Raw genomic sequence first — 13,782 nt, 5'->3', positions numbered from 1 at the left:
CGAAGGAGTAAACTTAATGATGATGCCTCCAGCAACAAACTTGTCCGGTAGCATACAATTGAAGTGCTCAAGTTCTCTAGCAAATGACTGTATCTCGTGAGCTTGCTCAACCACGGAGCGCTCTTTAGTCATCATGTAGTCATAGAATTGTTCCATGATGTACAGCTCAGTGCCGGCATCCGAGACCCCAAACCTGGCCTCGAGTGCATCCCACATGTTTTTTCCATTATCAATTGACGCATAAGCATCAACTATGTTCTCAACAAGAACACTCAAGAGAAAAGCCTTAAACAGGGTATCCATTTTTTGAAAAGCTTGTTCCTGCTGAGCATCATAATCTCCTTCAGATTTGCCAAGAGTGGCGTCATAGCAACTCATGGTTTGAAACCATAAGACTGCTATCAAGCGCCACCTCTTATAATGGATACCCTCAAACATAGGAGGTCTCATGGAAGCAGCAAATTCACTCGGGGTAAATTGCCTATAATAAGGTTTTTGGATTGTTGGAAATATGAGCAATTTACCATACGCTTTTGCTAACAGAAATACTAGATAAAACATGACTTGTGTAGTACAGATGAAACATGTCATGTAATTTAGCAGAGTGAAGGCAAATAGCATCTGAACATATGAACTAGAACAGAACATATGTAGAACATAGAGTGAAACAAGAAAGGCTAGAGCAAGAAACCGAGGCAAGATCTTAAACAGAGAGAACACGAAGACATAGGAGCAGCGGCAGAAGCACTGGTCTTGGGGCCGGTGTAAGACTGCTCTCAAGCGCGACCTCTTATAGTGGATACCCTCAAAAAGCACTCGGGGTAAATTTGACTATAATAAGGTTTTTGGATTGTTGAAAATATGAGCAGGCGAGAGGGCGGCGACAAAAGGTGAAACCTTCAACCCACGGTGAGGCGTGCGGCGGAGGAGGAGCGCACATGAATGTCCCTTTTATTTTCATGCTCATATATGGGGAAAACAACTTTTCCTTATAAGGAGGTCCAACTCCCACCAAGCTAGCAATGTGGGACTAAAATTTAGTTTCACATATTGCCTTGCACGAATGGACTGCGTGGGCCTCTAGGATTTATTAAGAATTTCTAAAAATACTATTGAGCTGGCCCAAAATAGACAAAATTCCAGCAAAATGTACCAATGCTACGGCCTACAACCCGGATGATCGCTCAAACTAACGCTCGCTTATCTTCTAATAAAAAAACTTACGCTCGCTTATCTTCCTCCCCGAAACGTACTTGGCCCTGTCGCTCCGTCTATTCGCATGACAGCGGCCTCCAATTGCAAGTCTTCTCCTACGCGGAAATTGATGATTCCGTCTATTCATAAATTGATGATTCCATCTGTAGTTCCGATCTGCAAGTGACACTAAAGTCGATCTATCCACCTAATTGATCCAATACGAATCTCATTTATGTGAGTTTACAAAAATAAATATACACACGTTAATTAGTATGAGTTATTTATTTTGAGCGGTATATTAAGATAATTCAAAACAATGCCCGGTCTCATCTACACCCGGCGAGCAGTAAAATCACACAAAAATAGCAAAACAAAAACTGATTTTCTTGTCATGCAAAATGTTCAGGTGCGTGATGCCAGTGCAAATTTTTGGGATGTCCGGACATTCAAGGAGCTCGTGCAAAAAAAGACAAAATCGGCTCTAAACAATGCTTTTCAAAAATGTTTCTCCAACACTCATAATTCTTTTTGCCACGAGCTTCTCGAATATCCAAACCTCATCAATTTTGCACGGACATCACACACATAAGTATCTTGCACGCCAAAAAAAACCAGTTTTCGATTTTTTTCTGCTATTTTTACCGATTTTACTGTTTTTTTTAGAACTGTTTATGGGCAAAAGCATCTGAGCTCGGGAGGCAAAACGTCCGATATATTAGTACTACTTCGTTCTTGGATGGATGCACCAGTGCTACTTGTACGTGTTGACAATGATGATCTTTCTTCCTGGCTTCACCCCTGCAAGACATGCATGGCCAAAGGCAAAGAAGCAAAATATAATTGCCAACAAAACATCGGCGAAATACATGGCATGGGAGTTGTACATGGCAGGGGATTATAGACGAACGGAACAATGGAGACGTCTGGAACAGTAGTGTTGTGATCAACTGGGCGGAATGGCAGGTACAGGTGAAGTGTGTGTAGCTATCGGGACAAAAGCAAGCTTCAGCCCTATCCACCAACATGTCTGGCTAGCTCTGTGCTGTGTGGTCTCCTCCTATAATCAGTTGCCCATTCACATCAAGCACACTATTTGGAATTAGGCACAATCATGATCCGTCATTGTCTTGGAACACAGCCATATTGAACATATAAACCTCGCTAGGCAATCCGCCTAGCGAGGGCTCCTGCGAGCGGTAGCGATTTTGGGGCGTCCGATGGTTCTACTGTGGTACGGTTTTACCTGCTGGCGTTACTTCAACCGTCAATTTCTATTGCACGTTCACTGCTTCATCGATGGTCAATGGCAGGTGGGCCTCGTCATGTGTAGGTCCAGCAAATGAAGTGGATGTACATGCAATTCTGGGTGAGAGAAATATACTATGCGGGAGGTGCGGTGAAAACCCTAGGAACCAATCCGCCCAATCCTCGAGCCCCGCATCCCTCTCCACTTCCCATTCGCCAGCCCAATCCTTCCACCTCCCTCCTCCCCACCTCCCCACCCGGCGGCGCCTTCTCCCACCTCCCACCTCCCACGGCCTCCTTTCATGGCGGTACCCCGACCTAATGGATCTTCACGGTCTTCATTCGGGCCTGGTCAGCCGGTGCAGATGGAGTGGAGTGGCAGATGCGCGTGCTCTTGGGCGTTGCCGGCGAGAGAAGGCGGGGAGGAGCTCTGCCCAACCCTTTCATGGAGCTCGCTCAGCCGCCGGCCGACCGTGGTGGAGAAGATGGCGACGGCAGACGATAGTTCCCCATGGTGAGGTGATCTCTCCCATACCCTCCTTCCTCTCACCTCTCCCTCAAGATCCCGTTCTGGAACGAGATGGATGAAGGTGACCACCCAGCTGGTTGACTCGCTGCCACGCGTAGGCCACCTCTGCCCGCACGTTGAGGTTGAGGCACACCATCTTAGGAGCGTGGACTCAAGTGACGTTGAGAATCCTGGGAACAATATTGTCATGACTGGTTTCTCATCTCATCTAACTGACTGAGATCTAGAGAAGCACTTTTCTACAGAGGGAGAGGTAATCTTTGTGGACATATTTGCTGAGGAAAATAGTGTTTGCATAGAAAAGATTGCTAACAATTCCACTTCTTTATCTTGCTGGCTGTGCCACAGGTGATTGATGCAAGTATAGTACTTGATCCATGGACAAGGGTATCACGAGGATTTGGATTTATTACCATGGGTACTCTTAAGGAGGCAGAACGTTGCATCAAATATCTTAACTATTCAGTGCTAGAAGTTCGTATCATTATTGTTGAGAAGGTATTGCTAAAAGACAGTTAACTCTCTGATATTTGTCCATTCTCTTTCCATACGGAGGGGAATTAATATTTACAGATGAGCCTTCCAAGCTGAATATTTGAGTGCTCTTCTTGTTTGAAATTTTTTGTTCACAATAGTAGGTTGATGCCCGCAGTTGTTTGAAATCAAATTCAAAGGATACACAACCTAAGATCGACACATCCCTACCTGAACCAAAGGGTCGTATGCCCATCATTATTATTATTTTCAATGCTATTTGTGTTCTTCATATCCCCAATTAATTTAATCAGTCTTACTTTTGACATAAAACGCAAGTTGACTTTGAACCCCTTCTCCACCACAGGCAAGGTCGAACCCCAACACCGAGAAGGTATCTTGGCACCAAATCATCGCGAGAAGAAGGGATGTGTTGGTGTGCACGAGGTGTTAATACTTAATAAAGTTTTGCATTCTTTGTTCTGGTGGATTTGGTGCGTTTGGTTGCCATCTATGCTGAATTTTTTTCCTTAGATTGTTCTGGTGTTTTTGGTGCAAACTGATTAAGGAGGGCCTAGGAGTTTGTCAAGTTTGCCATGTATGCCTAATACAATTTTCTTAGCTTGCTACTGCAATTGTATGATTGTGATCCCAGTAGGTCAAGACTACATTTGTGTTGTTGAACCGAGATTCGCTAAGCTTGGCAGAGAGGATAACTTTTTCTTTTGCAGATAACTGGGCTCTAAAAGATTCAATAGTTACATGTGGTTTTGTATCTGCAGTTTGTTTGCATGTATTTTTTTGAGGTTTTTGATGACCAGAATTATGAAATTTTCTTGGTTAAAATCTTTATATGTGGCATGATCTCTGAAAACAAAATAGAGTAATATAGTTTCCTTCAAGCTGCCATTGCAATAGAAGATGAAGTGTATCTTCATGATCAGTAGATCCGTGCGTGATGCCGCCTGTTGTAGTTCTATCGCTATGCAGACATGTTCAAGAAATGCAAGTAATATAGTTTTGATGATGTCTGAGTGTATCTTGTGTATGTGCAGATAAAGCAACCTTGTTCAGAAGTGCTTTATCAAGTTCCTGTAAAAAAGCTTTCTAGATATAACATTATGTTTACAGTTTCGCTCGGCTTCCCTAATCCCAAAGGTAATAATATGATTCCTTTATGTTGTTTGCCCAGATTCAGAAGTGAATTTTTGCGGTATATTTGCTTGTTGTGTGTACTGTAAATTCTAAGCTTTCTAGGCATACATGTGCACGTGTATTTTTTAGGTACTAATATTATTTCTTTATGTTGTAAACTCTAGGTGTCTTGTAAACTCTTAAGCTTTCTAGGCGTTCATGTACATGTGTATTTTTTTAGGTAATAATATGATTTCTGTCTGTGGTTTGCCCAAATTCAGAAGTGAACTTTGCTGTATATTTGCTCGATGTGTGTCATGTAAACTCTAAGGATTCTAGGCGTACATACACATGTGTATTTGTTGAATTATCTACCTTATGACTGCACAGACCGTTTAAACAAACCGTGACCCCTTCTTCTATGTAACACCTATTTTTTATTGTCCATCAAGCCCCATTTTTTTGCGGTTGCAGCCACCTGATCACTACACTGAATGAGTAAGTAGGACATTATTTATGATGGTCGTTCTTCCTTTCACGTCTCCCAATATGCAATTTTTGTTTCAGGCAGCCCTAATGTAACTTTTGAGATCGAACATATAAAGGACGCTACGCTACCCGCCGTTCTGGAGGCATTGCGAGCGCTCTGTGTTTTTGACCGCCCGATCGATTACCTACAGTGATTGTTTGGCTGCTAGCGACTGGTCAACCGTCCACTATTTTCCAAGCTCATGGCCGCTTCAAGAGAGGATGACATGTGGGGTCGTGAGGCTGCGGGGGCCAGCGAGCAGAGGGTGGGTTTCGCTGGAGGCACGTGAATGATTCCTCTTTGAAAAACCTAGCGCACCAGGAGCCCAAGACCAATCCTCTTCCTCCTCGAGCCCCACACCACTCCGCCCCGTCCTGCCTCCCCTGCTCCTCTCGCGCCGCCGCCTTCTCTCATGGCCCTCTTCCCCGGCGCTCGAGCAGCAGCGGGGGCTCCACTAGTACGATCTAGCCAGAACAGGTGCAGGTCGCCGGCATCCGGCGCCACGCGACGTGATTCTGGATCGGGCGCAGATCTCTGTCAGGATAGTAGGATTGGCTGCTGCAATGAGAGCAGCAGATGAACCCACCTTGTCGAGCCCCAACCCGGCGGCTACCTGCAGAGGAGGAGAGGTCAAGGATGGCTCCCATCACCCGTCACAGGTGAGATCTTTCTTCACCGTTTACTCATCTTCGCATGGTAACTTGAGCTCTTCTCCTAATTCATGGCTTCCTATGTTTTTGTTCTTATGCAGGTAGGGTTAGCGAGGAGGAGGTTGTCCGCAAAGAGGCAGTGTGGTGGCTAGGCAGCCACCTCTCCCCTCCTCCTCCCAACAAGTGGCGGCTCGATGGTCCATGGCGTCATCGTCGTCATCCTTGGTAGTAGGAGCATGGGCCGCAGAGAAGGCCGGCTCTTGCGTGGTCGTTTGTCCACTCGAGAAGCCCGCCCGCCCACCCGTCATCCACGCCCCTGCTCCTTAGGCCGTTCTTGTCCCTTCAGGCAGGTGAGCTCCTTTCTCCTCTCTTGCCCCCTTTGATTTTGTGCTGGTAGATGTGTTTGTTGTTGGTTTTGCTGCTGCCTGCTGCCAGGCTTCGCTGCTGCTTGGCCTGACTCTGCTTGTGTTGCTACTATGTGCTACTATGTGTTGTTGGTTGCCTCCTTATTTGGTTATTTGTGAATCTGAAAACACCTTGTGAGAAGCAATGATTGAGGAGAAGGCTATATAAGCCAATGAGAAGAGCTTCATTCTCAGGGTTTTTTAAGAATTAATGAAGGACATGTCATATGTTCAGTTGCTAACATTCTCTCTATGGTGTATGCACTTGTTGTTCATTGCATTGGAGGGAGAGGAATACACTTTGTGAGAAGCAGGGATTGAAGAGAAGGCTATGAGGCAATGAGAAAAGCTTAATATTTCGTTTTTTATTTAAGAATTGATGAAGGCCACCACCACCTACCTACTGACTATGTTTATGCATGTCTGTGTTGTGATGTGCACAGGAGCATGATTTGTTCTGGCACTTAAAGCATTAACACGCCTATAATACAGGCCTTGAGTCTACAAAGTATCCTAAACATTGTGTGTGTGTGTGTGTGTGTGTGTGTGTGAAGTGTCAGTGCTTCTGTGTAGGAACTAGGAAGTCTAATAGGGTGTGTTTCCATTTCTTTTGCCTTTCTGATCAGCACAATTGGCCCAGGATGCGTGTAAGCTTTGTTCTGATGAGGAAGCTGACTGTGTGCGTCATCAGTTTATCGCCGTCAGCTGGATCTTTGAAGCCATGCGACGCTCAACTTTAGTGACTGGTGTAGCGTCCAGGATTTTATCCTAAACTGCTATTAAACTCACAAGAGGGAGCATTTTAATAATAACAGAACTCTAGCCATGCTTCCTGACATACTACATATATGCATGTTGTACTAACAGTTCCTATTTTTTAACTATTGCGTACCAGAAAATTGAATTGGCAATATCTGCATAAATATGATGTATTAAATTATGTTATGAGAGGGATTTGTTTAATTTCAAAACTAAGGAAGTTGGATGAGCTTAAAGCACCTATTCACCGGTTAACTGAACTTTCCTAATTGTATTTTAAATCCACAAGAGGGCAAAATCATTGCTCATTCCCAGATCATCTAAATCAGATGGATGGGCTCCAAACTCCCAGTGCAATTTTTTTGAGAATCACCCCCGGTGCCATTTGTTGTTTGGACCGATGGCACTATGGAGAGGTGAGTTTGTGACTATACATTCTTGTCCTACATGTGAATTGAAAATATATTGTCTCTGTATGTGAATGTAAATATCCAGGTATGTAAGCAAGTCCTAACTTTTATTTACATATTTATCTATGAAATGCATGCAAGCATGTCACAACTTTACAGACAATTGCCCCCTCATAGGTAAACCCGATGATTAATAAATTAACCGGCTGGAGATCGGTTGCCCCCTTATAGGTAAATCGGATGATTCATAAATTAACCGGCTGGAGATCGGTAGACAGTCAAGTGTATTGATAGCTGGATTTTTAGAGCTCAAAATCCTTCTAACTTTTCTACTGACTGTATTTTCTTGACAGCTTTCAGAGAAGAACAAGTACTGTTAGTCATTCTCTGACATGTATAATATAATACTAGAGATGTGAATGGATGTAGTTCATTTAGTAGAGTATTAGTAGACGATGATTACTTTCCTTCACTAAATGATATGTTTAGTCAGTTCCCAAATTAATTTGTAAAGTACCCTTAACAAATATACAGTCTCTTGGTGTATGAATACTCTGTTTTTGGGGCAGCTGGAAGAAATCAGTTTGTCATAAGATGTGAAAATGAGTTTACTTACCTGCACTATTGCTTTTATCAGTTAACAAAGATGTTTGTGAAATAGTTAGTTAGGCATCACAGTGAAGCTTGACGAAGGGACTTCTGGTGAGGCCTGCAAGGCTGGAATCACTATATGTAAAGTGGTACCCTCTGATGGATATTCATTTGTCAACTAATACATGACCATACAAGAGAAGCACACACCACACACATACAAGGACCCTAACAGGTTCTAAATGTGTCTAAATGTGTACATGGACGATCCTTAAATACATGGATGACGATTATTTAAATATCTGGATGATTATTCCACATAAACAAAGTCATATTGTCATTTTAACACAAGAATCGAGCAGTGTCCCATAACACAAATAGCTACTGTTTGTGTTGAGTTTAATTTCATTCATTAGTTATGGGGCATCAAGAAGAGCAAACACCAATGCGGTGAGACATACATGTTCCATATAACCATGTGAAAGTAGTAAATCCTTTCACCTTGATGAGGCACTGTGATCAACGGCCTAGCGCAAGCATGCCATAGCTCCTTGTATAATGTGTCGCTAGAACTCCCTGCACAAAGGATTCATTATGTGAACTAGGCATAAAATTCAAGGGGCCTTTCACCTTATTTTATAGTGGCAGATTCTAACAGTTGGTCATGAGTTAATTTAAATAGTATTACTATCTAAACTAGGACTGCATGCAGGGATCAGGGATCCACCACTTGCCTGACGTGGTAGCACCAATTTACAATATAACCATAAGGTTTTATTTCTCGAAATATAAGAGCCGCATGACCGCACCACCCTGTTTCATTTCATCAATGAAACAATAGTTTTACAGCAGGTAAGTGGCCAGGATGCTCATAACCATGAGAAGTTGAAGATAAAACACACTGATCATTCAACACCAAATTTGAGAATTTGAGGTGAGGTCATTAAATTGAGCATTTGTTTCCCCATTGGACAGGTCGGAATTCACCAACATCCCAAAGGAAAGGAAACGATAATGTATCAGCCAAACTATCCAAATTAGAAATTCTCTCTCTTTTTGTTCATCAACCTAGACAACAATATTACTAAAACTTACTTTTTTTGCTAGAAAACAATGTCGGGCACCTCGATTATATCAAGTCCTTGTATCTACTTCCTTAGCATCCACCCAGGAACTCATTACTCTCCAGAGAAGCTCAATTCAGGCAGAACAAGCCGAGGAAACGCACGACAACCCCAAACAGCAAGCGAAGCAAATAACCGAACCTGTGGCAACCGAGGTGCCGGAATTCGCCATCTTCGCCGCCCAATCCAACGACACCCGACCAGAATTGAGGAGCGTGGGCCAATATGCTCCCCCCATGCGCACCTCCACGAGTCTTGCCCCACTCCGCGGCCATGGTAATGGCCAGCGCGGGGCTCGCGTGAGGCTACAGCGGCGAGCACGAGGCCATGGAGGGGATCGAGCAGCGCGTCACGGCGTTGCAGGTGGCTCACAGGTCGACCGTGGGCAGTGAGTGTCAGCAAAGCTGGTTGCGGCAGTGCGCCGCCAGGCGGAGCTCGCGCCGCGACGGCGGCTCGTGTGGGTGCGTAGTAGCCGTGAGTGGAGACCTGCGGTGTGGCTGCTGCATGCCAGAGTAGGGCGCAGTGCAGGGACACACACCAGCAATCCTCCACGACGTGCCGAGCTGCCACCTCCCCTCCTGCCACCTGTGTAGCTCTCGGCGGCGAGCTGGCGATGTCTCTAGGCAGAGAGCGTGACGTGTCACGGGATAACCTTATCTCTTTGGCCATTTTACATTTTAGCACTTATAGTTTCCCTTATTCATTGCATGTATGCCCAACTAATGTTAGTTTTCGGTCACACTTTCAAATAATTCATTTTTATGCATTTTTTATCATATGGACACGTACAACTATTTTTTTGACATTCACCACAATCGATTTGTGAAAGAAATGAATGTGGTCACTGGACATAGCATGGAGTACGATTTCGACGCTGTTTAACACAATGGGTTATCTACGTTACAATGTACATTTTATCGTGTCGTTCAAGTGTATAGTGATGAAGCATACCCTACCACAAACATGCCTAGTATACAAGTCATGGTGAATACACCGGTCAATGACAAGGGGTGTGACGCCCGGATAATTAAGCTACAGTAATCCCACGTTAATGATGCCACGTCACCCTGTTTACTGTTGATAAACTCTCGATAATTCAGAACCGAAACAAATTCAAAATTTAAATAAAAGCAAATAATAAAAGTTTACAAATATTACAACTAAAATGTTCGGAGTGAGCCAAATAGTCCATATTAAATATTGGTGAAGAAACCACACTTTTGTAAAGTATTTAACTGCACTTTAGTAAGTAAAAACACCAGCAAAACAATTATTTAAATGCTTTTAAATACTAAACAAATGTTAATCTAGTTTATATAATCACCAAACTTTTTGAAGTAGGTGGCCTATGTTATTATGCTAATTTAGGAGTAGGGGTTATATTTTTGTAAAACTATTTTGCTAACTAAAATAAATAAAACAGAACAGAAAAATAAAAATAGAAAGAAGAAAAGGAAACAAAAAAAGAAAAGGAGAAAAGCAAACCCCCCTCTCTCACTGGGCTTCGGCCCAGCTGGCCACCGGGCCAACAAGGCCGGCCCAGCCGCCCCCTGCTAACCCCCCCACCCCGATCGAACCCTAGAGCCCAACCCCCCACTCTCCCCCGCACGATCCCCTCTGCCTTCCCCCGATTCGATCCAGATCGGGGCAACGGCCTCCCGACCCTCATCGCCGATCCCGCCGCCCGTCTCCCCACCTCGCCGGCGCAGAAGGCCACCCCACGCCCCGGCCTCCTCCTCGCTGCTCCCCGCCGTCCCGGCGAGCACACCAGCGCCCGACGACTGCCTCCTCCGGCCCGCAGCTCCTCCCGCTGTCCTCGCGCCACCGCCTAGATCTCCGCGCCCGACCGTGGCCGTTGCGTGCCGGCGCGCGTGTGTGCTCGCCTGAGCTGCACGTCCACCCCCTCGTCACCGGCGGCCCCCGGGTCGTTGGCCACCGAAGCAAGCCAGCCAACGCCATCGACTCCTTCCGCGCGACGCCCGCGCCAGCCTCCGCCGACCCTCCTGCCACAACGGACTCCCCCACGCCTCGCCGGTGTTCCCCTGCAACGGGGGTGAGCGCGCCCTCGATCCCTGTTTCCCCCTTTCTCTGTCGTTCACCGGACCACGCCCGTTCACCATCGTCGGCGCCCACTGCGTCGCTCGCATCGCCGCGGCCAACCGAGCGCCTGCGCTGTCTCCTCCCCCACTGGCCCCGTCTGGACCACGCTCGCCGCGCCTCGTCTCCGCCCTCTCCTCCTCCCGCGGCCGCGCCACCGCGCCGCCCGCGTGCCACTGGCCGCACCGGCGCCACCCCCTCGCCTCCACCCGCCGTGGCCCCGGCTGGCCGCGCTGGCTTGCCCCACCGTCGGTGCCCCGGCGGCCTCGTCCCGCCCTGCGGGCGAGTGCTCGCTCGGATGCGCCCGCAACCGCCTGCCCGTATGCCCGTTAAGGCCCCTGTGCCTATGACCAGTGGGCCCGGCCCTAGAACGTTAAAAAAAAGAATTAAAAATAATATTAATAAAATTAAAAATTAATTAATTAATTAATTAGTGAATTAATTAAGTTAATTAACCCTGTTTAATTAGTCTAATTAACTAGTTAGTTTAAATGAACCGTAATTAGTTTAGTTAAATCCTAATTAACCTAAACAGAGTATGACAGGTGGGTCCCACTAGACCGACACGTCAGTTTGACCAGTCAACACCTCTGTTGACTGCTGACGTCATGATGACGTCAGCATGCACTATTCTGGATAATGTTGAATTAAAATAATTAAATAAATTCTAGAAATGATTTAAAACTTTAGAAAATTATATAAAATAAACCGTAGCTCAGATGAAAATACTTTCTACATGAAAGTTGCTCAGAACGACGAGACGAATCCGGATATGCAGCCCGTTCGCCCGCCACACATCCCTAGCATAGCAAACACACAACTTTCCCCCTCCGGTTCATCTGTCCGAAAACGCGAAACACCGGGGATACTTTCCCGGATGTTTTCCCCCTTCACCAGTATAACTTACTGCCGGGTTAGGTCACCTCTAGCACCGCGCATTGCCATGTTATACTTTGATTGCTCTGTTATTTGTTGTGTTCCCCCTCCGTTACTTCTTTCTAGTAGACCTCGAGACTGCCGGCGACCCCCAGTTCGACTACGGTGTTGACGACACGTCCTTCTTGTCAGAGCAACCAGGCAAGCCCCCCCCCTTGATCACCAGATATCGCCTATTCCTTCTCTATACTGCTTGCATTAGAGTAGTGTAGCATGTTACTGCTTTCGGTTAATCCTATACTGATGCATAGCCTGCCATTGTTCCTACAGTTGTTACCCTTACCTGCTATCCTACTGCTTAGTATAGGATGCTAGTGTTCCATCAGTGGCCCTACACTCTTGTCCGTCTGCCATGCTATACTACTGGGCCGTGATCACTTCGGGAGGTGATCACGGGTATATATTATATACTTTATATACATGACACATGTGGTGACTAAAGTCGGGTCGGCTCGTTGAGTACCCGCAAGTGATTCTGATGAGGGGGCTGAAAGGACAGGTGGCTCCATCGCGGTAGAGGTGGGCCTGGGTTCCTGACGGCCCCCGACTGTTACTTTATGGCGGAGCGACAGGGCAGGTTGAGACCACCTAGGAGAAAGGTGGGCCTGGCCCTGGTCGGCGTTCGCCGATACTTAACACGCTTAACGAGATCTTGGTATTTGATCTGAGTCTGGCCATTTGGTCTATACGCACTAACCAACTACGCAGGAACAGTTATGGGCACTCGACGTCGTGGTATCAGCCGAAACTCTTCTTGACGTCAGCGACGGAGCGGCGCGCGCCGGATTGGACTGGAACGCCTGTTAGGCTAGGTCTGCTTCCGGCCGCGTACGCAACGTGCAGGTGTGCAATGGGCGATGGGCCCAGACCCCTGCGCGCATAGGATTTAGACCGGCGTGCTGACCTCTCTGTTGAGCCTAGGTGGGGCTACGACGTGTTGATCTTCCGAGGCCGGGCATGACCCAGGAAAGTGTGTCCGGCGAAATGGGATCGAGCGTGTTGGGTTATGTGGTGCACCCCTGCAAGGAAGTTTATCTATTCGAATAGCCGTGTCCCTCGGTAAAAGGACGACCCGGAGTTGTACCTTGACCTTATAACAACTAGAACTGGATATTTAATAAAACACACCCTTCCAAGTGCCAGATATAACCCGGTGATCGCTCTCTAACAGGGCGACGAGGAGGGGATCGCCGGGTAGGATTATGCTATGCGATGCTACTTGGTGAACTTACCATCTACTCTCTTCTACATGCTGCAAGATGGAGGTGGCCAGAAGCTTAGTCTTCGACAGGATTAGCTATCCCCCTCTTATTCTGGCATTCTGCAGTTCAGTCCACTGATATGGCCCTTTACACATATATCCATGCATATGTAGTGTAGCTCCTTGCTTGCGAGTACTTTGGATGACTACTCACGGTTGCTTTTCTCCCTCTTTTCCCCCTTTCCTTTCTACCTGGTTGTCGCAACCAGATGCTGGAGCCTAGGAGCCAGACGCCACCGTCGACGACGACTCCTACTACACCGGAGGTGCCTACTACTATGTGCAGCCCGCTGACGACGACCAGGAGTAGTTTAGGAGGATCCCAGGCAGGAGGCATGCGCCTCTTTCGATCTGTATCCCAGTTTGTGCTAGCCTTCTTAAGGCAAACTTGTTTAACTTATGTCTGTACTCAGATATTGTTGCTTCCGCTGACTCGTCTATG

At 46.4% G+C, this 13,782-nt stretch overlaps 1 long non-coding RNA gene across 9 annotated transcripts; it reads left to right on the top strand.

Moving 5' to 3' along the window:
* Nucleotides 1–2,516: 2,516 nt before the first annotated feature.
* LOC123052987 (uncharacterized) lies at nucleotides 2,517–7,085 on the top strand. 9 transcript variants are annotated; one of them, XR_006425237.1, is made up of 5 exons: nucleotides 2,523–3,224; nucleotides 3,320–3,892; nucleotides 4,501–4,603; nucleotides 5,147–5,767; nucleotides 5,860–7,085. It is a non-coding gene; the product is annotated as an uncharacterized lncRNA (long non-coding RNA). The 9 variants fall into 9 exon arrangements; XR_006425239.1 differs by having other exon boundaries at nucleotides 2,517–3,224; nucleotides 3,320–3,688; nucleotides 3,813–5,767; XR_006425234.1 differs by having other exon boundaries at nucleotides 2,518–3,224; nucleotides 3,320–3,469; nucleotides 3,607–5,767.
* The last annotated feature ends 6,697 nt before the right edge of the window (nucleotides 7,086–13,782 follow it).

The sequence above is a fragment of the Triticum aestivum genome, chromosome 2D, assembly GCF_018294505.1.
Source record: "Triticum aestivum cultivar Chinese Spring chromosome 2D, IWGSC CS RefSeq v2.1, whole genome shotgun sequence".
NCBI lineage: Eukaryota > Viridiplantae > Streptophyta > Magnoliopsida > Poales > Poaceae > Triticum > Triticum aestivum.
Note: the sequence above shows the minus strand (reverse complement) of the source record. Positions and strands in the feature narration are given on the sequence as shown.